Source organism: Peromyscus maniculatus, chromosome 15 (genome assembly GCF_049852395.1).
Source record: "Peromyscus maniculatus bairdii isolate BWxNUB_F1_BW_parent chromosome 15, HU_Pman_BW_mat_3.1, whole genome shotgun sequence".
Classification (NCBI taxonomy): domain Eukaryota; kingdom Metazoa; phylum Chordata; class Mammalia; order Rodentia; family Cricetidae; genus Peromyscus; species Peromyscus maniculatus.
The window spans coordinates 44,101,387-44,127,113 of record NC_134866.1 but is presented as its reverse complement, the minus strand read 5'-3'; the positions used below and the strand labels follow the sequence as shown (position 1 = coordinate 44,127,113).

The following is a 25,727-nucleotide window of genomic DNA, read 5'->3' as shown; positions in this document are numbered from 1 at the left end:
CTATCAATATCGACTAGGTAGGTGATTATCCCAAGGGACCAGGTTGTTTCTGTTTGAGAACAGATGGTGAGCACAAGGACAAAATGGGAGCAGAGGGCAGTCCCATCTTGTCATCAGTGGTTCTTGGCGTATTAAAATTCACACTCGCTCAAATTACTGATTCCACCTTATGGAGGTCCATGTCCTCATAAGATACACAAATATACCTACCATGTACATACAAAATATTACAATCTAAAATAGTATATAATTATGATATGTTTGATTAACTTTATTATAAAAACTTGCTAGTAAATAAACACATCACACGCCAATGTTAACCGTTTATTTAAAAAAACAAATTGAAATTTACTGAAAAATAATGAAGAGAGTACAGTTTCTATGCATCTTCCCCGGTTATAAACATGTTCCCTTCCTGTGGCATACTCGTCAGAGTTGACAAACTGTAGGTCTTAATTTTAATTAATGAATTTAATTTCCCTAAGTTTTTACCTGATGTCTTTCTTCCTGTTTTGAGGTCCCATCCAGGAAAGCACCGAGGTGTCAGGTTCTCACTACGGGCTCTTCTTGCCTGTGACAGTTTTTCAAACCTCACCGTAGTTTTGATGTTTCTGGCCATGCTGAGGTGCGTCGATGGGCTGGCTTGCAGAGTGTTCCTCTGCTGGCATTGGTGTGACATTTTCCCCGTGACTAGACCGGAAGGATGTATTTGGGGACAGGGACCGCAGAGCTGACGTCCTGTTCTCATGACATCATGTAGGACCATACTACCGTGTATCCCACAGGGGGTTAGTGCTTATCAGGTGAGAGAGGTGAGATTTCTCTGTGAAGGAGAGATGGGGACACCCTACCGAGCCCCTGTGTAAAAGGCAGAGGGTTGTGCTGTTTCCTTGATGGCAAAGTGATTTTGACTTCAAACCCATCTTCCCCTGAGTTGCACACACACACACACACACACACACACACACACACACACACACACACACACACACCCCCGCCCCCGCAATCTCTCATGCAACAGCCGTGGAGATGTGCAGAAGAGATGAACACAGCAGGCCAGGAACTGTGGACCTCAGAAAGGAACGGCTGTAAAGGTATCAGATCTTCTAGGGCTGGGGTTCCACAGAGTTGTGAGGCACCATCTGGGTACTGGAAATCAACTGCTAATCCAACTCTCCAGCCCTCTTTCTATATTATTTTGAGGCAAATACCCTATAACACATGAGTGGTGGGTGTTTTTTTTTTTTTGTTGTTGTTGTTTTTGTTTTTTGTGTTTTGTTTTTCGAGACAGGGTTTCTCTGTGTAGCTTTGGAGCCTGTCCTTGAACTCACTTGGTAGCCCAGGCTGGCCTCGAACTCACAGAGATCCGCCTGCCTCTGCCTCCCGAGTGCTGGCATTAAAGGCGTGCGGCACCACTGCCCGGCTGGGTGGGGTTTTTTGTTGTTGTTGTTGTTTCGTAATTTTTAATTGAGAAATAACAATTGCTTATACTTATGAAGTACAGTGTTTCAAAGTCTGGGTCTGTTGTGTGATGGTCAAAAAGAGTTAAATAATATACCGGACACTTAACAGACTTAACTCATTTGTGGTGAGAATGTTTAAAATCCACTCTCTCAGCAAGTTATAAACCACAGTCACTACATCCTGCAATAGATCCCCAGATGTATTTCTTCTACCTACTTGAAACTTTGCACTCTTTTAAAAATTCTATTTATTTTATTTACTGTGCGTCGGTGTATTGCCTGCATATGTATCTGTGTGAAGGTGTCGGAACTCCTAGATCTGGAATCACAGACAGTAGTAAGCTGCCATGTGGGTGCTGGGAATTGAACCCAGGTCCTCTGGAAGAGCAGCCCATGTTCTTAACCCCTGAGCCATTTCTCCAGTCCCCAAAACTTTGCACTCTTGACTCACACCTCCCAAACTGCTCCTGTAACCCCCCTGACTCCTCCCAACTTCTGTTTTATTTAATACTTTTGACTGTTTGAAATTCCACGGAAAAGGCTTATGTAGGAGCGTGTTGGACTTCACCAGGCGGTGGTGGCACACGTCTTTAATCCCAGCACTTGGGAGGCAGAGACAGGCGGATCTCTGTGAGTTCGAGGCCAGGCTGGTTTACAGAGCGGGTTCCAGGACAGGCTCCAAAGCTACACAGAGAAATCCTGTCTTGAAAAAACAAAAAACAAAGAGTTGGTCTTCATCACATGGTGCAACTTTAAGAGGCTACTGTGAAGTGAACAGCTTTTGAAAGGACCAAGCAGATGCCATAACAGGCTGCTTAGTCTTCTCTCAGAGCTCAGGCCTCAATTTCAGTTTCCTGAGACTTGAGCAAGCAGTTTCTGGGAGGGCCATGAACAAAAGACATAGTCCTTGCAGTAGCTCCCTTTCTGCACGTACTCGGACTGCTCAAGGTTCAGCCAGTTGTTTACTGTCTGGGACCCCTCACCAACTTAGAGCTACGTGCATGGGTCAATGTGAACATGCTAGGCCAGCCTGCCTCCATGGCAGCTCAAGGACAGAGCCTGGGCCGCCGAGTCAGCCCCCACAGTATGTCCTTGGCCAGCCAGCCCCCATGGCAGCTCAAGGACAAAGCTTGGGACTTGTCTAGGCCTGCCCCAAAATGGTAACTGTAACCCCCAACTAACTCTAGCCAATTGAAAATTACTAACATGATTGCCGCTCACATAAACAATCCTGAGTCTGTTCCTATGTGGTCTGTCGACCCCAAGACCCCCTTTGCTTTAAAAACCCTCTCCTGCTCTGCTGCTGCGTCAGATGGAGAGGCCTGAGCTAACTTGTAACAATACAAAGATTCTTTGCTTTTGCATCAGATTCGGTCTCTTGGTGGTCTTTGGGGGACTCTGGGTACAGCACTTTGTTCCACCACATGTTAAAATGTATTACACCGCCGGGCGGTGGTGGCGCACGCCTTTAATCCCAGCACTTGGGAGGCAGAGCCAGACGGATCTCTGTGAGTTCGAGGCCAGCCTGGGCTACCAAGTGAGTTTCAGGAAAGGCGCAAAGCTACACTGAGAAACCCTGTCTAGAAAAAAAAAAAAAAATTACACCATGCTTCCTCATCTCAGAATACACTCCAATTCCACAGAGTCAGCTAACTGTCCCCGTAAACCAGTCTTGAGCCAAAATAAACCTTCCCTTGTTTCCTGTCTCAGGCATTTTGTGTAGCACAGGTGTGGCCGTTTGAGTGATAGTACCTTCCTTAGTCTCTGACATTTGAATACTTGGTCCCCAGTGTGTGGCATTGTTTGAGTAGGTTTAGGAGGTGTGGCTTCCCTGGGGGAAGTGTGTCACCAAGGGTAGGTTCTGAGAGTTTAAAGCCCCAGGCCATTCCCCCAGTTGGCTCGCTCTCTCTGCTTCCTCCTGTCTCCCCATTCTGGCACCTGGGAAGCTCATCTTTGGCCTGCTGTCCTCCCAGAATAGCGCATTTCCACGCAGCTCTTGCTTTCTACATCTCAATTTCTTCTCCGTATCTTGTTGAAAGTTCTTTGTCCCCTCCAGGTCCATTTGAGTGATCTTTCTGGTCCGGTGCCACCCCGTTGGAGCCCTTTCAGTTGGGGGACACTTTTCCATCCTCATCCTCCCTTTCATCCAAATCTGGATTTCTCGTCCTTTGTAGACTTACCCATAACCCACCCCATCTTCTTCTTGCTCCTCTTTCTGTTGCAGAAACGAATAATCCTGGCCTTCTGCTTTTCAGCGTGGAGCCGGCCATCTGTCCCCTCAGAGTGTGTACTGTTTACTTAGCCTTTGTGGCCTCCCTCTGTCCCTCCTCCAGGAATGTGGCCCTTGGTTATTAAGAGGTACCACCTTTCCCTGATAAAAGCCTCTATCGATTTCTCTGGACAGTTAATATTCTGCCCACCATCTTGGGCAGAAACAGCCTCATTAGCAAGAAGCCCAGTGCCTTATTATCTCCCATGCCCACGAGGAGACTAATAACTCTAACCCCCCAGTCCTTGAGCTCTGCACCTAGACTGGTTTATCAATAGTCTTTTGAGAGTTCAACTCCTGTCTTGTGTCTGGCACATGAGAGTTTCCCTTATTTGACGTTAGCTTACCATGGATTAAATTTATATTGGATTTACCCTCTCAGTCATATCACCGTTTGATCCTTTTATATCAGCTCAATCCAGTGTACTGTCCAGAAATTGTTATTATATTATTTTTCATCTTGAGTCCTCTCGAGCATGGAACCCAGCCAATGTCTGCAGAAGTTCTGAACAAACGTTGAAAAGTCCGAATACCTGGATCTCGGCTTATTTTCAGTTCTGTTTCTCTGTAAGTTGATGTCCACAGTCATAGATGCTGGTTTCTTGGGAGATATCATTGCTCATAAATTGAGATGAAAGAAGAGGTGAAAATCGGGACCAGATTATATATAATATATTATATATGCATTATCTCAGCTAGTCGAGCCTGTAGATACCGACTAGGCCGTGTGTCTCTGAGTAGAGCTGATACTTTCAGACCCAGAGACTGACAATTAGCATTTCATTCCAGGTATTGCTGCAGTGTGGATACAGTTTGAGAGTGTCTCCCAAGGGCCCCTGTGTTGGGCATGTGAAGATTCCACACCACCTCAGTAATGTGGAACCTCTAAGAGGCAGGATCTCCTGGGGGAGCAAATGGAGATATTTTCCTCAGAAAGAGCCGATGTGGTTCTCACAGGGCCCTGGTTAATTCTTTTTTTAAATGTTTAGTTATTTATCTTTTTATGTGTGTTGATGTTTTGCCTGCAGCTGTATCTGTACACCACATGTGGACCACGCCTGCAGAGACCAGAAAAGGGTGTCAGATCCCCCTGGAACTGGAGTTACAGACAGTTATGAGCAGCCATGTGGGTGCTAAGAACTGAACCCAGGTCCTCTGCAAGAGCAGCCAATGCTCTTAACCTAGGAGCCATCTCACTAGCCTTCTCTGGTTAATTCTTTTATTTATTTATTTATTTATTTATTTATTTATTTATTTATTTATTTATTGGTTTTTTGAGACAAGGTTTCTCTGTGTAGCTTTGCGCCTTTCCTGGAACTCACTCTGTAGCCCAGGCTGGCCTCGAACTCACAGAGATCCACCTGCCTCTGCCTCCTAAGTGCTGGGATTAAAGGGGTGCACCACCACCGCCAGCCTCTGGTTAATTCTTTTGGGAGGTTTGTTACAGAAGGACATGCCAAACGACCACTCCTTCTTGACTGTACTACATACATTCTGATGCCCTTCACCACTGAGAGCTCACCAGAGCTGAGCTGATGCCAGCCTTGTGCCCTTGAACTTCCAGAACCTGGTAACAAATAAACTTCTTTCTTTTGTAAATGGCCAACTTATTTTGTTCATTGCCATTGACAGGAATAGAGAAGTTTCTAGAAGGGAATGGACCATACATACCGTCTTTTAATGGAGGTTCCCCCCCCCCCATTGCATTGTATAGACAATGCAGATCCACTTTTGAAGGGAATCAAGAGATATTCTCTGCATTATCCAGAGCCATAACTCTCCTAATCAGCTATGCCCAAGACAAGATGCAGTGTAGCAAGGTGGTGTTGATGATTATGAACTCTGGATGCATGGTAGCCGCACATGTCCGGTGATTGACCAGAACTCTAGAGGAGAGGGTGGACTCCATAGACAAAGCCAATGCCGTAGGTAAGAGATGAGCTTAACAAATTCCAGATTAATCCTTTATGTAAATGTCAAAAGCTTGGGAGACAAAGAAAATGAGTTGGCAGCCGGGGCCTCTTAGGCAATCTCAGACCGCACTGTACACACTTCCTTTGTGGTAATTACTGTCACCAAAGCCAAACAGCCATGTCTCCAATCATCTGTTAATTATTTATCCCCTCCATTTTACAATAAATTCCACGAGGAGGTAGGCTGCATCTGGCTTATCACCCCACGTCATATAGTGACAGACACATAGTAAATATTTATTGAGTAAATGAAGGGTCATGAACCACCCCGTGCTTTTTGCATAATATGTTCCTCGCTCTGGCTGACGCTCTGGTCTGGGCCGTCAGATTCACCAGCTGCCCCTCATTTACACAAGTGTGGTCCCGCGGACAATTGTCTCACCTGTGTGCTTAGGCAGCTCTGCTCAGAATGTCGTGGACAGAGCAGGGAAACTAAGTCTTTGTGGCTTTTGTTCTAGTTTTCTGCTTTCATTTTGGTTTAGTTTGATTTGGTGACGTTTGAATAAAAAAGTAGATCCAAGCTGCAGAGAAAGATGAAAGCAAACGGAATTGCAGTTTTACATCAGTAGCTCTCTCTCTCTCTCTCTCTCTCTCTCTCTGCTTTTCTTTTTTCTTTTCTTTTTTTTTTTTTTTTTTTTTCGAGACAGGGTTTCTCTGTGTAGCCCTGGCTATCCTGGAACTCGCTCTATAGACCAGGCTGGCCTCAAACTCAGAGATCCTCCTGCCTCTGCCTCCCAGGTGCTGGGATTAAAGGAGTGCACCACCACCACTGGCAACAATAACTAGAACGTAGCCCTTCCTGTCCCCTCCTCTCCCTCCTCCTCCTCTTCCTTTTTTTTTTTTTTTTTTTTGACTAAGTCTTACTACATATCCCTGGCTGACCTGCAACTCAGTATGTAGAGCAGGCTGGCCTCAAACTCACAGTGGTCTATCTGCTTCTGCCTCCCTCGTGCCAGGATTAAGGTATGCAACACTATGTCTGGCCCTTCTGCGCGCGCGCACGCGTGTGTGTGTGTGTGTGTGTGTGTGTGTGTGTGTGTGTGTGTGCGCGCGCGCATGCATAGCACATGCACATGGTACAGCACATGCATGGAGAGGTCTGAGGACGACTTGTGGGAGTCTTGTCTATTCATTCCACCCATGTGGTCTGGTGATGCAAGTGATTTTTTACCCCCCCCAGGCCATCTTGCTGGCCTTTTACTCCTAAGCCATTCCTCAGGCCTCCAAGCTTTTTCCTATAGAATGCCAAATGGGTGGCTTTTTCTTCATGACTACTCTCATACAAATAAATACGGAGTATGGTTTTTGGAATTTTCTATATAAAATTCACTGCTTTGTATTTACAAGGAAGTATTTATCTTCCAGTCACACAAATAATTGTATATAAGTAGTGTTTGCTCTAAGTTTTTAGACATGCTTAGTTAACCTTTGTGAACAAGAATGTACACTAAGAAACATGGTGTAATTAATGAGCAATAGTGATAAGTAACATTGGTAATTGAGGGGTAAGTGTGGTTATTTTATGTTATTATGTTATCACCATTGACACAGAGTCTTGCGATGTGGTCCTGACTGGCCTCTACTCACTATGTAGATCAAGCTGGCTTCCAACTTGCAGCAAGCAGCAATCCTCCTGCCTCACATTCTTGAGGGCTGGGATTACAGGCATATGTTACCATGCTTGGCTTATCCAGTCCTTTTGAAGAATTATGATCTATAAGTCTAAAAGCTATGCTAGCAAGGACACCAGAATTTGGGGCCGGGTCTAATTTTAATGGGATATTCAGAAAGATTAGTGAACTTCACAGTTTTCCAAGGAAAACACCCAAGATGGCATTTCATTTGTACCCACTGACTGTCTCCTGTCAATCATAGACTGTTCTACACACAATAGACTACCATACATCACTACAGTTCACACACACACACACATACACACATGGCTCAAAATTTGATGTATCAAAGGAGAGACAACCTGCTAAAGAGTTTAGAGAAAGCTGAGAGGTAATTAAGAAAAATTTGTGGTAGAAGAAACCTAAAAATAAACAGGAAGTCAGAAGGTGGAGATGGGAGGTTGAGACTGGATCAGTCCCAGGGATCCCCAGGCAATTCAATGGGACATAAGTAAACAAATGCAGCACATCTTTACATAGTTTAACAAATACCCCACAACATGAACAAATGCAATCTTTACTTGATTAAACAAATGCAACATCTCTTTGCACAATGAAACGAATGTTCTGCAAGAGCACATGGAAGTGACTGCGATATCGTTGATCCTCAGGTCACGTGTTGGAAGAACCAACTCTAATAACCACTGCTTCCAGTCAGGTAACACTAACAGAATTAGGAGAAATAGGTCATGGGCAAAGACAGGATTTCCAGTGTCTAGAAGGCTCCATAATGTCTAGATACAGTGATAAGAAACAAGGTAGAATGCCTAGAGTCTGGGGCTGTCTCATAGCAGTGCTTCTGAAGGCCAGACAAGACAAAGAAGCCCCATACAGGTAAAGAATTAGAGGGCTCTAAAGGAACTGTAGAAACCACCCCGTCTTTCTGTACTGTTACCCCCAAACTGTCTTCAACTCAGAGTTCATTCACCTGGGTAGACAACCAAGCGAGTTCTGTGACATGGAGTTTGCAAACAAAAGCCAGTCTTTGACTTTGTAGGATTAAAAACTTCTGTGTTTCTGTGATCTCCACCTGAGCACTTCCTACTGAGTGAGTAGGGAGATAAATACGACCTCTGAGACCAAGCCTGGGAGTGTCAGAATCACTTAGATCTATAGAAAGTGCTGCTAGCCATCCTGAGTGACTGACTTACACGGGGGAGACCCTCTTAGGGCTGGTCTCAGGAATAGCTGTTGTAGATGTCTATATCTTCTCTTTGCAGGGGCAGAGTGGAGAGTGATAAGTTTTAGGCCTCCTGAAGGCCTCTCCGCCAACGCAGCGAACTAAATCAGACTGAATTGGAAAAGCCCAGGTTTAATGGGTAAAACATTCCTGGGTGATTCCTGGCTCCTCAGAGAGGAGACAGGCCCAAGAGATGGTACCAGCATGGGTATCCCAGGAGCTTGGCAGCCGAGGGGGTGGTGAGAATCACAGTATGAACAGAGAAGGGACCTCAGAAGAGAGAGGTAGGGGAGGTGCCCGGCCAGTGGGGGAGTTTGGGCTGGGAGGTGGTGATTGAGGAGGATGGGCCTTCTGTAAAGGAGCTCAAAAGGGCTCAAACCTGTAGGAGAGCGTGGGGTGACCGGGAGGCAGGTAAGGGCAATGGGAAGAGGGAAGGGCCAAGATAACCTGAGTTCAATGGAGAGCTTGGTGAGCTGTTGTTTGGTGAGTCCATTGGCCTTCTCAGCCTTTCCTGAGAATAAAGGTGTCAACCATAGTTAGGAGGTAACAGAGTTCTTTAGGTGTGGGCATGTGAGTGAAGTCCATCTGCCAATCCTCCCCTGGTTGGTGTCCTCAAAGCTGGTGCAGAGGCTTTCAGATTTGGAGAGTCCCCATGAATGGACCTGTGAAACATTCAGGAGAGTGTGGGGGCCAAGGTGAGTGTAGCCCCCAAAAAGGCTGAGAACGTTGTGACCAAGCAGAGGTGCAGGGCAAGCAGGTATGACCAGGACAAGGAGGGAAGAATCGCCCTGCAGGAATGCAGGGAAGTGTCAGGGTCTTAAGTGGGAAGGAAGGGATCCCATCCACCCCCGTGACAGAAATTGGTGAGGGAACTGTAGGACCCGATTGAGATGTCTAAACAGAATAGGTAGCTCCCGTGTCCAAAAGAAAGTCAGTGGATTTACCGGTTACCTGCAGCGTCACCCTAGGCTCGGAGAGGGCAATGGGAGTCAGCTGGTCTAGGCCATGTCAGTTCTCCACCAGGCTTAGGAGTTCTCAGTTGCCAGAGCTGATGAGGCTGGACCTCCATGGCATGGCATAGAGGATGAGCCTGCATGGGGCATTTGGATTTCCAGTGCCCAGGCTGTTGGCATTCCGATTTCCAGTGCCCAGGCTGTTGGCAGACAGGGCGTGGCCTCCTCGGCGGCTGGGGGTCAGGGCAATGCCGTGACCAGTGGCCCTGCTTGCCGCATTTGAAGCAGGTTTTTGGCGGGGTTGACTTGAACTGAGCTCCGGCAGGATGGAGCCTCATGGCTGACTTCCCTCGTACCCCTTGTGGGAGCCCTGGCGGCCTCAGAGCAGCTGCTAAGGCTTGGGCTTGGAGCGTATTGTGTTGTAGCCTTGTCTGTCGGGTTGACTCGGCTGTCATTCTCGAACATTAAAAACTTTAAAAGCTATTTTCACCAATTCCTGTAGGGGAGTTTGGGGATCCTTCTCAGCCATATATATATATATATATATATATATATATATATATATATATATATATATATATATATATTTTTTTTTTCCCTGATATCTGGTGTTGACTGAGAAATGAAATGGGTGGGAAGTCAGGAGTCTGGTGAGACCGAGTGTAAGCAGAAACCAGGGAAGATTTGGGGGCATTAGGCCAGTGTGTAGGCTGAGGTATTGGCAGATAGGCAGAGCAGTGGTGGGAGGGGAGGACAGGAAGGAGGGTAAGGAGGAGGAATTTGGTCTTAGATTTGTGGCCCCTGAGGAGGGGTTGGGCAGGTAGAGTTTGGGGGAAGTCGGGGAGGGGTCAGTGTCTCCAGCAGCCAATGGACAGGTGCTGTGAGACCTTGGCCCCTGTAGGGAGGGTAGGAACACAGAACCCAAAAACTGTGGATGTAGAGCAGTTCTGCAGCCCCAATTTGAATATTTTGTAAAAGACCCTGCAGGGTTGTTTGGGGATCAGGCTTTGAATGGCAAGTGCCATTTCTCAAGTCCCTGCCGGACCCAAAGCCTAGCACAATGCGTCCACTGTGGTAAGTCTTGGGTCAAAAATGGGGGGGCGGGGTTCCTTCAACAGAACATCTTCTGGAGAAGGGGTCCCGCGGAGCAAAGGCAGCTCTGTGCTCTGGAACAGGTCAGGGGCCTGGTGTGGCTGCATCCCCAGCAAGACACCCTGAAAAACGAAGAGGCTCGGGGCCTCCTAGATAAGGACTTTGAAAGGGCAACTTACCCAGCCGAGAGCAGATCTTAGTCTGTCGGAGAGCAGGTGTGAGGGAGAGGGGTGTTTTCCCACCACACAGCCCTGGGCCAGTGGGGAAAAATCAGCGCCCCCTGGATGGAACCTCCAGATGATAAGTTTAAGGCCTTTTGAAGGCCTCTCCGCCAATGCAGCAAACTGAATCAGACCAAATTGAAAAATCCCAGGTTTAATGGGTAAAATGTTCCCGGGTGATTCCTTGGCCCCCTCAGAGAGGAGACTGGGCTGAGAGACCAGAAGAACCACATACATGTCTGTTTTCTGGGATGCTGCTTATACACCCTGTGGGACCGGTCTTGAGCCTCTCTGGGAGAGGAGCTGTGTTTGGCAGGCTTTGAAGGGGTGGGTTTAGGGAAAGAGATGGGGAGGGAGTTGAGATGGATCTTCCACCAGACTCCTTCCAAACAAAGAGGTGCTGGGAACCACGATAGTTGACATACAAACCTGCAAGATGATTTCAGGATTGAGACAACTCTTTATACCCTAGGTTCACAAGGAGGAGTCCCAGATTGGGGGGGGGGGGTGACACCATAAAACACCAAAAGAAAAAAGTGCTTTGTAAATAGTTCTATGGGTTCAGAATCATTACATAAGGCTCAATACTAACCAAGCCCCAGGTGGTGACTTATGCCTGTAACCCTAGTATCTGGGAGCCCAAGACAGGTGGATCTATGCAAAGTTGAGGTCAGCCTGATCTCTATAGTGAGATCCTGGTCAGCCTTGGCTACATAGTGAGACTGTCGAAAGAAAGAAAAGAAGAAAGAAAGGAAGGAAGGAAGGAAGGAAGGAAGGAAGAAAGAAAAGAAAGAAAGAAAGAAAGAAAGAAAGAAAGAAAGAAAGAAAGAAAGAGAGAGAGAGAGAGAGAGAGAGAGAGAGAGAGAGGGAGGGAGGGAGGAGGAGGGAGGGAGAGAAAAGGTTGATAGTAGTCACGGTAATGCATCATCTACTATTACTTAAAAGATAGTAACTGGCACTTACGCCAAGCTTTGTTGTGTGTGAGGGATTGCATAGCACGTTATACATCCATTAAGGCTTAGCTTCATGGCATAAAGTAAAAGACTGTAAGCAGAGTAAAAGGAAGTCTTTAGCCTAAGTAGTCCCTGAAGCCAAGTTGTCCTGCGGACATGGCTACTCTAGAGCCACTCATGAGATTGACATCATGGCCGGAAGTGGACACACTTCCATTAAAGGGCGAGGCGATGAAGGTATTGGCCCCAACAAACAACAAACCAGGAAAACAGTGGAAAAGTGAACATTTGGATTCTGAGCCTTTTGACACTAGGTGGTTTTTAAGGCAAAGAAAGGGTATACAGAGAGAAAGAGAGTGGCCTTGCTTCTCTTTGCTCCCCAAGTCTGACCATGGATGTGGAGAAAAATATCAAGAAGGTCTTAGAGATACTTGGGCATCAGAAGAAGATGCATGAGGTTTGAGCTGTCCCTGGCCTGGGATTCTTTCCTCACCTTGCTGGGAAGCCTGCTGGGTAAGGAGCCAGGGCTCAGGGAAACCCACAGGAGGAGAACTAGTTCTCCTCCTCACAACTTCTACCACCCTCTCCCTCTCCTGGCCTTCCAAGGATCCCCAATGGCTACATACACCTGGCCATCAGGAAGCAAGGGAGATGCTAAGTAGTCAAGAGCAGTCAACCACAGGACAGAGAGAAAGGCAGAGAAGAGAACCAGAGGAGCAAAATGGAAGCCATGGCACACATGACAATGTCTCTAACCTCCTATGGTTCTTCTACTCCTAACACACACACACACACACACACACACACACACACACACACACACACACACACACACACAAACTCCCTGCAGCCTTCCACCTTGAGTCATTGCCATTGCATGGTGGCCTTGTCCATGCTGTTCCTCTCTCTAAGAGTCTTTCCTCCATGTATTCTATGCCTCTCTTACCCAGCCTCTGTTTAGAGATCATTTCCTCCAGGAGACTGGTCCTGGTCCCCAAGCCTGAATAGAGTACCCGTTCATTCTCTGTGGTCTGACACTAATATTGACTAACATATAAAAGTGTAGTCTGTGACAAGTGGGGTCTAACTGGCCTTAGTAAGGGCTAATTCATCTATTTCTTACAACCTGGATCAGAAAAATACTGCCTTCACTCCTTGCCGCTTACAGAACAAAATTAGGAGTCAACCAATTGAGGCCTAGACTTGCGTTCTAGATATACACGATCTAGAACCCATGATGTCAAGCCCTGTGCTAAATATTCCTCATGCCAAACCCCACTTTTCCTTAGCTCATTCTCAGTGCCCAGAACATAGAAGACACTTAGTAAATATTACCAGATTTCATTAGTTAGCTAATCTATATTTGTTGATCTATAGACCGTCAGATGTTTCTTCTTCTTCTTCTTCTTCTTCTTCTTCTTCTTCTTCTTCTTCTTCTTCTTCTTCTTCTTCTTCTTCTTCTTCTTCTTCTTCTTTTCTTCTTCCTTCTTCTTCTTCTTTTCTTCTTCTTCTTCTTCTCTCCTCCTCCTCCTCCTCCTCCTTTCTCTTCCTCTCCCCCCCATCTTCTTTTTTAAGCTAGGGAAGAATTTCTTGTCTAGCTTTTGCTTTGTTCCCATCCAGTGCTCACACAAGACTGGGTTTCAATAAGGAAGATCTGTCTAAGAACTTTTTGTCACACCAGAATTTATCACCCCAGCTGCTATTGGGAGTTCAAGTGTCCATGTGATGAAGGGTCTGACGGCACAATTTCTGCAAAAACCATTAATGGCATCCACTTCAGCAATTATATTTATCATTTCCCACCTGGGAGTTAAGCCCATGCTCTGCTCACAAGGATGTGCAGTCACTTATGGATCCGAGGCAGCCCCTGACGCCACAGCTTCTGCAGAAATCATTAATGCTGTCTGCTTCAGCAGCGTGGCACAGGAATCGGGCTCCTGAAAGAAACCCAAGAAAAGAGGAAGGTGGCTGTGTAGACGAGTTGTGGGAAAGTAGGCTCATGCACAGGAATGAAACAGCTCTGGGCGGGGGGGGGGGGGGGGAGAATGAAGAAGACGTATTGTATTCCAGAACATGAAGAGTTAAACTGAGATGTCGTAAAAGTGGAGCAAGCCAAGAAACTAAAATATGAGAGTATACCTTCCCTATGCCAGACAATATACTACAAATAGTGCCTTAAGCATTGTAACCTCAGAGTGGGTATTCCCAGTTAATAGACGAGGAAATGGAAGGTCAAAGATGCTCTGCACATATTCGGGCTTAATCCAGAGAATGGCCTGCATTCTGTCCACTCCTCATAGTTTTCATTGTGCATCACTTAGACTCCATGTCTGGTGTAGAGGACAGAACTCTATACTAGGACAGTACTCATATGTCCACTCAAGTCTACACAAGTGTTTATTGAGTACATACGTTGTATCAGGCACTGTACTTTGTGCTGGGGATGATACAGTGAAGTGTTTTGCCCACAGTTTCAAGGTTCACATTATTCATTGTGGACCATGTAATGACAGGATGCTATAGGAGGAAAAGGGCACCTAGCCCAGTCTTGATGAAGATGAGAAGAGACATTGGCCTCCAGGAGGACTTGCAAAGGAAGGGCACTCCAATGCAGCCTCCAGAAACTAGAGATCATAAGGAAGTGGGACAAATGGTATGAAGACCCGAAAGTTCTTCCAGACTGCAAGCAGCTCAGGTAGAGGAAGAGGATGGTGAGAGACAAAAATAGTATAGGTGAACAGAAGTCCAGATGTGTAGAGCCTTGTGTACCATAAGAAGGGATTTATTGTTTTATTTTGAGTGTAAAGGGGAACCAAAGGGTGATGTTATCAGACCTGCATCAAGGAGACATCGTGTGATTGTGGTGTAAAAAAATGAACTGAAGGAGGTAAGAAGGTTAACTGGAAATACAGCATCCTTGGGAAAGGGGAGAGCTATACAGAAAATATCAAGAAGGCAGAATCAACAGACTGTGATGGGCAACTGGCCCCAGGAGTCAGCTGGTACTATGGTTTCCAATTTCTCCCACCCAAAGTGGAAAGATATTGGTGAAGTATAAAATGCACCTGGAGGATTAGGCTTGGGGAAATTATGGTGGGTTTAATTGTGTCAATATATGCAAATAGGATGAATCAGAAGGTAGTTTCATATGGATCTGGACCTCAAGATAGAGATCTGAACTGAAAGAAAACTGAATTATTGCCGTAAAGATAAGTGGTCCCATATCTTTTTTGGAATCAGAATTGCTGGTGTCTTAGCAAATGAAAATGACTGAATTCATTCTCAACCAAATGACCCAAAAATGTCAGGGGACAATTTAAATATTAGTTTTTAAAATTTTTAAATTTTATATGTATTGGTGTTTTGCCTACATGTCTCTCTGTCTGCGGGTGTCAGATCCCCTAGAACTGAAGTTACAGACAGTCGTGAGCTGCCATGTGGGTTCTGGGAATTGAACCCGGGTCCTCTGGAAGAGCCGTCAGTGCTCTTAACCTCGAAGCCATCTTTCCAGCCCCTAAATATTATGTTTTTAAAGGGCACCAGTGAGATCCTTTGGCCTTGCCAAGACTGAAATGTCTAAGTATGTGTGGGCATCACGGCAGTGCATCTCTCAGACCTCCCTCGGATGAACCTTCTATGAGGAGCTGTTGATTGACAGACATAGGTCCCACTTGGGATCAGCACCATGCTCAGGCCAAGACCCTACTTCGTGGACAATATAGCAGTTCTTCTAAGCAACTTTAGATCCCCATGAGCCTGGCTGAGACTGTCTTAGGACTGCCTGGCAGTCTGAGGCTCTTAGTACCCAATTGCCCTTCCTTCCTCTTCTTCCACAAGCATTTCAATAACATCTTGATCTGAATAGTCACAGCCTACACTCATTCTCTCCCCTTTATTGATCACACATGCAGTAAACCTCTTGCACATCTGCTGTACTTCAGATCTTGACTGATACAGGAAGCAGATGGATGGGTTATCCAGGTTGGTACTTTTTTTCCTTTTTTGGGGTGGGCAGATATGAGGGAAGGATCACAGAAGGAGGATTGGGGGAAAGAGGCAGTGGTGGAGCCATAGTCTGTACCATCTACATCAGGCTGAAAAGGAAATGTAGAGAGTGAAGATACAGGAAAATAAGGACCAAAGAATGAGACTTGAGGGTAAGATAGATGTGAGGATAGGAGAGTATGATGAGGTTAGTGGATGTTGGGAGAGTTAGAGTGGGATCATATTGGGTGATGGTGGGGGGGTCTCACATATAGCAACTGGGGTAGGCAAATGTGTTAGAAAATGGGGCTGAAGAGTAAATAAACAAGACTCGGGAATGCTGGATGTATTTTTGTATATGGACAGTGGAAGGATCATCGGTGGAGGCAGACTTGGGGGAGAGGGAGATGGTGCATGAGGAACCAGGGTCTACAGGAAGTGACGAGACACGTGAGCAAGTCAGTAAGACAGATAGATGAAAAAGAAGGAAAGTGAAGCCAAATCATGGGACCTTCAAGGAAAGGAAGATGGTATTTGGGGTGGAAGAATAGTGGCTGAATTCAGTGTCGCTGCAGGAAGATGCTGTCCAGCTAATCTCCTGTCCTGGGGGTACCCAAATAGGAGAAGAGAGAAGTCAGAGTATTCAGCGGGACGCAGAGGGCAAGTGGATTCTTTCTAGCCTGGGTTTTTAACTCAGGCAATAGGACCTATTGACATTTTATGGAATTAAAAATCCAGAGGAATTACCCAGGGCATAATGGGCAGAATTTGAAAGAAGAAAAGCAGTGCTGGGCCGTGGTGGCACACACCTTTAACCCCAGCACCTGGAAGGCAGAGGCGGGTGGATCTCTGTGAAACTGAGGCCAGCTAGGTCTACAGAGTGAGTTCCAGGACAGCCAGGGATACACAGAGAAACCCTGTCTCAAAATAAAACAAAACATAGAAGAAGAAGAAGAAGAAGAAGGAGGAGGAGGAGGAGGAGGAGGAGGAGGAGGAGGAGGAGGAGGAGGAGGAGAAGAAGAAGAAAAGTGGGTTGAAGCAAGAGAAAGGAAGGACAAAATAGTGTGAGGAAAGGAGTCTGAGAAAAAAAGAGTTGATGAGGAAGTTTCATCATGAATGTGGTTAAATGCTGGCATGGGGTAAGCCATGATGAGTAACAGCCGGCGTTTTGGAAGACTAGGTCTCCACCATAGCTGTGGTGGTTTGAGAATGGCCCCCAGGGTGTTGTATGTTTATTAGAACTGTTTGGGAAGGATTAGAAAGGCCTCACTGGAGGAGGTGTGCCACTGGGGGTGGACTTTAAGGTTTCCATTATTTCCAGTTATCCCACATTCCCAGTTACCTCTCTCTCTCTCTCTCTCTCTCTCTCTCTCTCTCTCTCTCTCTCTCTCTCTCTCTCTCTCTCTCCCTCCCTCCCTCATGGCTATTGTCTCAACAAGTGAACTCTTAGCTACTGCTCCAGCACCATGCCTGCCTGCTGCCCAGCTCCCTGCCATAATGGTCATGGACCAACCCTCTGAAGCTCTAAGCAAGTCGTGAATAAACTCTTTCTTTTATAAGTTGCCTTGGTCATGGTGTCTCTTCACAGCAATAGTAATTTAGAGAGTAGCTTCATGCAGAGGAGTGACCTGGGTTTCTGTAAGAAGTCAGGCACCCCTCCAAGGGAACTCCAAGCTGGATGAGCCCATGAGCAGTGAATGTACCATAATCTCTCTATTTTAATACAACATGAATCATGAGGCCATCCATTTTAATAGCAGCTTTGAAGGAAAAACAAGAAATGATATGAACGTGCCATGTTGAAAGAAGGTACCACCATGTGGCATAGGGTAGATAAGAAATATGGATTATTTTAAAATGTAAGGGTTAGCTAGAAACAAACCCAAGCTATTGGCCAAGCATTTATAATTAATAATAAATCCCTGGATGGTAATTTTGGAGCAGCTGCTGGGACACAGAGAAACTCCATCTACCACTGTCAGGCAACATAGATCCACATAAAACCTGAGAAAGCATGGGTTGGGGATTTAGCTCAGTGGTAGAGCACTTGCCTAGAAAGCACAAGGCCCTGGGTTCGATCCTCAGCTCAAAAAAAAATAAAATAAAAATAAAAACAAAACAAAACCTGAGAAAGCTTAAAAAAAAAAAAAAGGTTCCAAACACACAAAGATGGGATCAAACATGGCGTCTTGGTGACCACCTTTTCTCAGGTAAGCTCTGTGTGCTAGTAGCGAACAGAGGCATGGCTCCTTTAAGAGGAGCTGCCTTGGCTTGGTGCTTGTGGCTAACACAGGTGCAGCTCTTTTAAGAGGCCCTGCTACCGAACATTTAAATGGGGTTTATGAACAGCAGGCAGTGTGCTACTCAGTGGCAGCGTGGATCCAACAACGTCACAGAGCTGAGGTGGTAAACATGGCTCCCACCAGTACCTCCACCATGAGCCTAAGCGCTCAGGGAATCACCGGGGAAGAGCCAACTGTCAAGTGCTGGAACCGGGTGTGGTGGTGCATGCCTTTAATCCCAGCACTTGGGAGGCAGAGCCAGGCAGATCTCTGTGAGTTCGAGGCCAGCCTGGGCTACCAAGTGAGTTCCAGGAAAGGCACAAAGCTATACAGAGAAACCCTGTCTCGAAAAACAAAACAAAACAAAAAAAAAAAAATTCATCTCATTCAATCCAAAAACAATACAAATGCTCAGTAAAGACAGGTCCAGATAAAACAAAACAACAACAACAACAACAAAAAAAAAAAAAAAAAAAAAAAAAAAAGGAAGGAAGAAAGAAAGAAAGAAAGGAAAAAAAACTACATAGCAAGTTCCAGGACAAAAAAAAGAGACAGGTCCAGAAGGAAAAACAAACAAACAAACAAACAAAACCAAAAGAACCTCTAAATGGGTTACAGTGTGTTTAAAAATATAGATAGGTGCCGGGCGGTGGTGGTGCACGCCTTTAATCCCAGCACTTGGGAGGCAGAGCCAGGCGGATGTCTGTGGGTTCGAGGCCAGCCTGGGCTACCAAGTGAGTTCCAGGAAAGGCACAAAGCTACACAGAGAAACCCTGTCTCGAAAAACCAAAAAAAAAAAAAAAAAAAAAAAAAAATATATATATATATATATATATATATATATATATATATATGAACAAAGAAAGGGTAGAGACAGCCATAGATGAAAAAAAATATTTTAAAAATAATAAAATAAAGTCCTTAAAAAGGAATAAAGTAATAATAAATATAATAAGCCAATAAAGATGCAAAATACACAGTTGTATGTTATTGTGCTGTCTTTAGATTTTTTGATTGCTAATGAAGGAACAGCAGCTGATGCTAAGACAGGTTGGATTATGAAAACTGCTGGATTAAACCAACCTATATATTTTTTAAATGTCTTGACTTCAAAATGGAAGTCAAAAGATATGTTACTTTGGGGAAAAAGTTATGCTTTTATTTCCATAGGAGATGAGAGGCTGTGGACTCATACCAGGCTGATATGGATGAGGTATGATTGGGGAGGACCCCCTGAAAATCCTGACTACATACACAGAGAAATAAATCTAGGAGAACTACAAGACACGTGATGTGTATTTTACCTCCTGAAACGTAAAACAAAAAATTGTCTTTGGCCGACTTGTGTACAATGCACAGTCTATACTTGTATTAATGCTAATATGTATGTTACCTTTAAAAGTTGATGTATTTTCAGAGCAAGGGGACTAGACACCAATAAAAATGGATGGCCTAGGTGACTGAGCATCCAGAACAACTTAGGGTTGCTGACTGAGATCCAGGCTCATACAATATTCCAGTTAAAACCTAACAATTATCCTGATTTTCTCGAGGTCCTCCCAAACATACCAGTGCCCACAGATAACAGGAAATAGTCTAAAGAATGACTCCTACATTACCAAAAGTTGGGTTATGGATGTTTGTTATCATTTAAGGGGGGGTTGTTACAAGTTGTTATTGGTCATAGTCAGAAAAAGGGCTAAACAAAAGACTTAAATTCAAAGATCTCTCTCTAAAGGAAAAAGGGATATAGGAATGATAGGAAAAAGGTAGATTATTGAATCTATTTTAATCCACAAACCCAGCTATTAATCTCAAAATATTTTACATTGGTATGGATTTTGGTTTGTTGATACAAATTAAGAGTTAATTTTGTTATACTGTATGCATGTTTCTACTCTTGTTTGGGGCATTGTGTTTATGTAACTCATTTAAAAATGCAATGCATAATCAAGAAATACAGATCATCTATAATAGTCAAACTTATAGTCATGTTAGGTATGTTTTCAAGGTCATAAACAGACATTTAATAGATAGATGGTATTTAGACACTTCAAAGATCTACAGAATATGGCATTTAAGGTATTTTAATAATATAAGGTTTTTTATGACAATGAAACATGTCTGCTCCTGGCAGCACCAATCTACTTCAGAGAAGATGATGGGCATCAAACAAATACCATATGAAGTTTACTTTCTTTGTGGCAAAACTAACCACTGGACAGGAAACTGCCTTTACCTCAACTGATGACAGTATGCTGTACAAATTGGACAAGCAGGACACGGACACAGACACAGACACAGACACAGACACACACACACACACACACACACACACACACATACAAACTTTTCCAAGGCTAGACAGGACAGTCTTTCAAAATTCCCGCTTCACGGCCGGGCGGTGGTGGCGCACGCCTTTAATCCCAGCACTCGGGAGGCAGAGGCAGGCGGATCTTTGTGAGTTCGAGGCCAGCCTGGGCTACCAAGTGAGTTCCAGGAAAGGCGCAAATCTACACAGAGAAACCCTGTCTCGAAAAAACCAAAAAAAAAAAAAAAAAAAAAAAAAAAGCCGGGCGGTGGTGGCGCACGCCTTTAATCCCAGCACTCGGGAGGCAGAGGCAGGCGGATCTCTGTGAGTTCGAGGCCAGCCTGGGCTACCAAGTGAGTTCCAGGAAAGGCACAAAGCTACACAGAGAAACCCTGCCTCGAAAAACCAAAAAAAAAAAAAAAAAAATTCCCGCTTCACAGAAAAGTCTGTCAGATATTCTGAGCCTGTAGGCCAAAGATGGATGCCCCAATATTACAGAAGAACTTTGGGTGACTTTCCAGGCAGCCAGACATCCCTGTCATTCGGTAACATTTCACCCTTCTAGGATCTTTAACGGAGTTAAAGACTAAGTAGTTAAACTTATAGTTTTCCTTAGTTTTGGTAGAAGGCAAATTAGATATAAAATAATAGAATCACAAAGATAAGATAGATAATAGAATGTTTTCTCTAATTTTGCCAAATACAAATGGACTGTAATTCTTACTTGATAACTGTTTTTGTTGTATAATTTTACTATGTTAAAGTTAAATCCTTCCTTTTTAATTAGATGAAAGGGGGAAATACTGTGGAATAATCTTTTTGTACAATATGAATATGTATTACTCTCATTGGTTTATAAAGAACTGATGTGCAGATAGCTAGGCAGGATTTTCCAGGTAGAGAGAATGTTGGGAAGAGGAAGGGCAGAGTCTCAGAAGTCGTGAGCTGATGCAGAGAGAGAAGCAAAATGAATGTGCAATGTTGAAAGAAGGTACCACCATTTGGCAGAGGGTAGATAAAAAAATATGGGTTAATTTAAAATGCAAGAGTTAACTAGTAACAAGCCTAAGCTATTGGCTGATCATTTATAATTAATAATAAGTCTCTGAATGGTTATTTGGGAGTGGCTGCCAGGACACAGAGAAACTCCACCTACAATGATACATTTATCATGCATTAGGACTTTAGACAATCTCAATAGTAAACATTTAAGACCTTGAGAAGAAAATCCAAGAGCTGCTTCAATGTAATTTCAGCATGCCTCTGGTTGATGGAGGGGGAAAGGCACAGGCCTCATGGGAAGATACATTTCTTAAATGAAAAATGAGAAAGATGTTGAGAGATGGCCATTCAGATAGAACTATAGGAAACAAAATTGAATGTGTCCTTGACAATTCTAATGAGAATTTCCTAACAATGATCATTTTACTTTGGACTAATCTTTGCTAGTCACAAATCTAGATTTACACAAAGACATGGTCATTTACTCCTAAGGGATTCTAAAATATGTTGCATTTTCATTCTTTTGAAATGTGTTTCTCTGTGTTAAACTAAAATTTAGATAATGTCTTCTAAATGACTATTTTGTCATTTTTTCCCTGTCTGTATCTTTTAAAAACGTTTGGTGTGTGTGTGTGTGTGTGTGTGTGTGTGTGTGTGTGTGGTATGTACACACACATGCAAGGGTATCATGCCATAACATTTATTTGAAGGTCAGGACAACTTACAGGAGTTAGTTTTCTCTTTCCATTATGTGAGTTCCAGGGACCGAACTCAGGCCATCATGCTTGGTACCAAGTGCCTTCATGCATGGAGCCATCTTGCTGGCCATTGCTTGTGTGTTTAACTAGATAGTTTAGATCCTTCTTTTATCTACAGTCCGATTTTGTGTCAATGTATCTTCATACCATCTTTTTATGAGACTTGTTTCTTTAAATCCTAAAATAAAAATTAACAGAAGGATTTACTAAGTGTTCTACTGTATTTACATACCAAAATGAGCATGATGCTGGAGGGTTTTTTGTATGCTCCAAGAGGCAAAACCAAACCCCTACTTGGAGTAATTGACTTAAATGTCAGATTCTCCTGGGGGATACTGGGTTGTCTTTATAACTTTATTCAAATAACTACTCTGATTCTCAATAGCTTTTTATGAAATTACCATGTAGGACCTAAATTGGTGCAGCTGAATTAAATAACTATTGGAGCTTAACATTCTTAATCACAAACCCACAATTTAACCAACCATTTATTATAATCAAAAAGCAATCAATATGTTGATTGTGGTGATATGCAAAATGGAGATGGAATTATTAGTAATTACCTTATATTTGTGGTTCGCTGTGATGGAAAAATAGCTGGAGAGAAAATTCAAAGCACACTACAGTCAAAGGCACGGTTGTGACGCTTTGAAGCAGCATGCTATATTGATTGTAGTCTTTAAATAAATTGAATAACATAGGTTGCTGTCAAACATTTGAATTATTCATGAAGCACAGTTTGGGAACACTAAAGCAGTCTCCGTTGATGAATATTCAGATGTGTTAATAGACAAATGACTGACCTGGCATTAACCAATTCTTGTATGCAGAAAAGATCTTGCCAATGAAAGGGGAATCTAGGAGGCAAACTTACTTGAGTCGCTGGATTGAAACACAGTCCATTTGGAAGCTAGGGGAAGTCTCTCACTGACTGGGAATGCTTAGTGCTCACAAAGTGTTTTCCTGCACACTCCAGAACTTGGGGTTTTTAGGATCATTTTTTTAGTATAACCCCTGGGCCCCTTGCTATCAATATGGTACAGGTTGCCTTAAGCTGGTTGGCTCTTGGGTTCTGGTATCAAAGTCAAACTTTCCTTACTGAAAACTTCAGTAGGTCACTTATAATCCCTGACTGCTAGTTTCTTCATCTGCTGAAATGACCCTAAATTTTTGTCCTGGAACCTAGTCTTTCTCAGGAACTCAATGCTAGGAAGCCGAGGCACTCAGTGAAGATTAAGATAAAAGTGTGATCTGATGTCTTCCAGAACGGTGATGAGCAAACCTCCAAATTCTTACCTTCATTTCTTCCTTTTACTAAACTTTCAGAAGAGAATCTTCCTATTGATTAATTATTCTTTCTTCAATAAGCATCCTTCACTCTTTTGGTCCTAAGTTAATAGCTTTGACTACATAGATGTTTGTGCTGTGTTTCTGGCCTGCAGATATGGTAATGATTCTTTCTTTTCATTTTTCTTTTCTTTTCATTGTTGTTTTGTTTTTTTTCAAGACAGGGTTTCTCTGTGTAGCCCTGGCTGTCCTGGAACTCACTCTGTAGACAAGACTGGTCTTGAACTCAGAGACCAGTCTGCCTCTGCCTCCCAATTGAAAGGATTAAAGTTGTGTGCCACCACTGCCCAGCACATCAAGTTTCTGAAGATAGGATCAAAGCTGCCCCAATTCAGCCTGGATGCTGTCAGACCTCTGTCCATCTGCATTTAGCCAACCTATACTTGTTGCAATGGATAGTGGAGTGATTTCATTCAAGCAAGGAGATAATGAATTGGATACTTGGGGAAAAAAAATCAAGTTGTGGACTATAGAGCACCCTTAAGAATGCTGTGCTTGCCGGGCGGTGGTGGCACACACCTTTAATCCCAGCACTTGGGAGGCAAAGCCAGGTGGATATCTGTGAGTTCGAGGCCAGCCTGGTCTACAGAGCGAGATCCAGGAAAGGCACAAAGCTACACAGAGAAACCCTGTCTCGAAAAAACAAAAACAAAAACGAAAACAACAACAACAAAAAGAATGTTGTGCTTGTCATTTTCATCGATGTTGCCTCCCACTTCTTCCTCCTTCTCACTCCTTCCTTCCTTCCTTCCTCCCTTCCTCCCTCCCTCCCTTCTTTTCCTCCTCCTCCTCCTTTTCCTTTTTAAGATTTCTTTTTATTTATGTGTGCAGACACCCTCGAAGGTCAGAAGAGGCTGTCAGATCCCCCAGAGCTGGAATTATAGGTGGATATGAGACACCTGATATAGGTGCTAAGGTCTGAACTCGGGTCCTCCGAAGAGTAGCAGGCGGCCTTAACCACTAAGCCCTTTATTTAATTATCTCCTAGCCACTGTTCAAATGACTAAGATTTAGGTATATTTCACATCTATTTGGGTTGGTTTTAGCTAGATTAAGTTTCCTTTTATTTTTTTTTTTTTTTGTTTTGAGCTTAAGTTTCATATCCTCATTTTCTAATTCTGGGCAGGCCACCCCCATTCCCCCGCCACCCCCATTACTAGGTATAGTTACTGTGCCTGAGTCTGCCACTTATCAGCAACACTAGCATGGCTGCAACTTTCTAGCTGCTTCAAATGATTTTTTTTTATCCTTCTAGTCCCAGCACTAAATGTTTTTTAGTCTTCTCTGCTGGTAGACAGGGTCATTGGCTGATTTCTGACCAATGGAACCAGCCATGAGTGTTTAGAATTATTTCCAGGCTTGTTTTGAAAAAGCCCTTCAGTGAAATCCCCTCGTTGTCTGGTTCTTTATGCGCTGTTGTAACACAGCAAATGCGGTGGAGCTGGAAAGCTGGAGGACATTTGTTCAGAGACCTGACCACACTGTGTCCTGGCACTTTCTAGACCCAAACTCTTACAGGCATTGGTTATCCAGGTACCAGGCTTTTGTTATTGTTGATGTTCGTTTCACCAGTGATCCTTCCTGACTTTCAAATAAAAGGGGTTTAGAGTGGCAGCTATCCATAGCGAATTTCGGTCTAGTGGTGGCTTTGGTCTCATAGTTTAAAAACTAGAATGTGCTATTTGTTTCTTGTTGACAAATAATTTTATTTTAAAATATAAACACTTTCTAACATCAGACCTCAGAATGAAAGAATTCAAATGTACTTTAAAAGGTTATCAGTCCTAAGAAGTAATAAGAAAAAAATACATGTAGTGTAGATGTAACCAATCGTATTATTAAAATAAGAAACACAGAGCCAAGGTAAAAGAGAAAAGCCGAGAGGTCAGAGCTCAGAGATAAAATCTTACCTCCTGCAGTGCTCCTAGCTTCCCTGAGAGAGGGAGGTACTTCCTGTGTCCCTGTTTAAATAATCTTTCTGTTCTGCCTTCTCATTGGTTGTAAACCCAACCACATGACTGCCTCATCACTGCCTGTAAGTACCGCCCTCCAGGTCTTAAAGGCGTATGTCTCCAATACTGGCTGTATCCCTGAACACACAGAAATCTACCTAGCTCTTCTAACCACCACGCTCTTACTATGGCTCTAATAGCTCTGACCCCAGGGCAACTTTATTTATTAACATAAAATTAAAATAACATTTCAGTACAAATAAAATATCACCACAATGTAGTGAGAAGAATAAGTTTGGATTATAATACATTTT

At 43.9% G+C, this 25,727-nt stretch overlaps 1 long non-coding RNA gene across 1 annotated transcript; it reads right to left on the bottom strand.

The window, feature by feature from the left end:
- Positions 1-6,022: 6,022 nt before the first annotated feature.
- On the bottom strand, positions 6,023-22,291 carry LOC143268677 (uncharacterized). The gene is made up of 3 exons (XR_013044754.1): positions 22,082-22,291; positions 13,581-13,714; positions 6,023-6,226 (listed from the first exon to the last, which is right to left on the bottom strand). It is a non-coding gene; the product is annotated as an uncharacterized LOC143268677 (long non-coding RNA).
- Between the last annotated feature and the right edge of the window lie 3,436 nt (positions 22,292-25,727).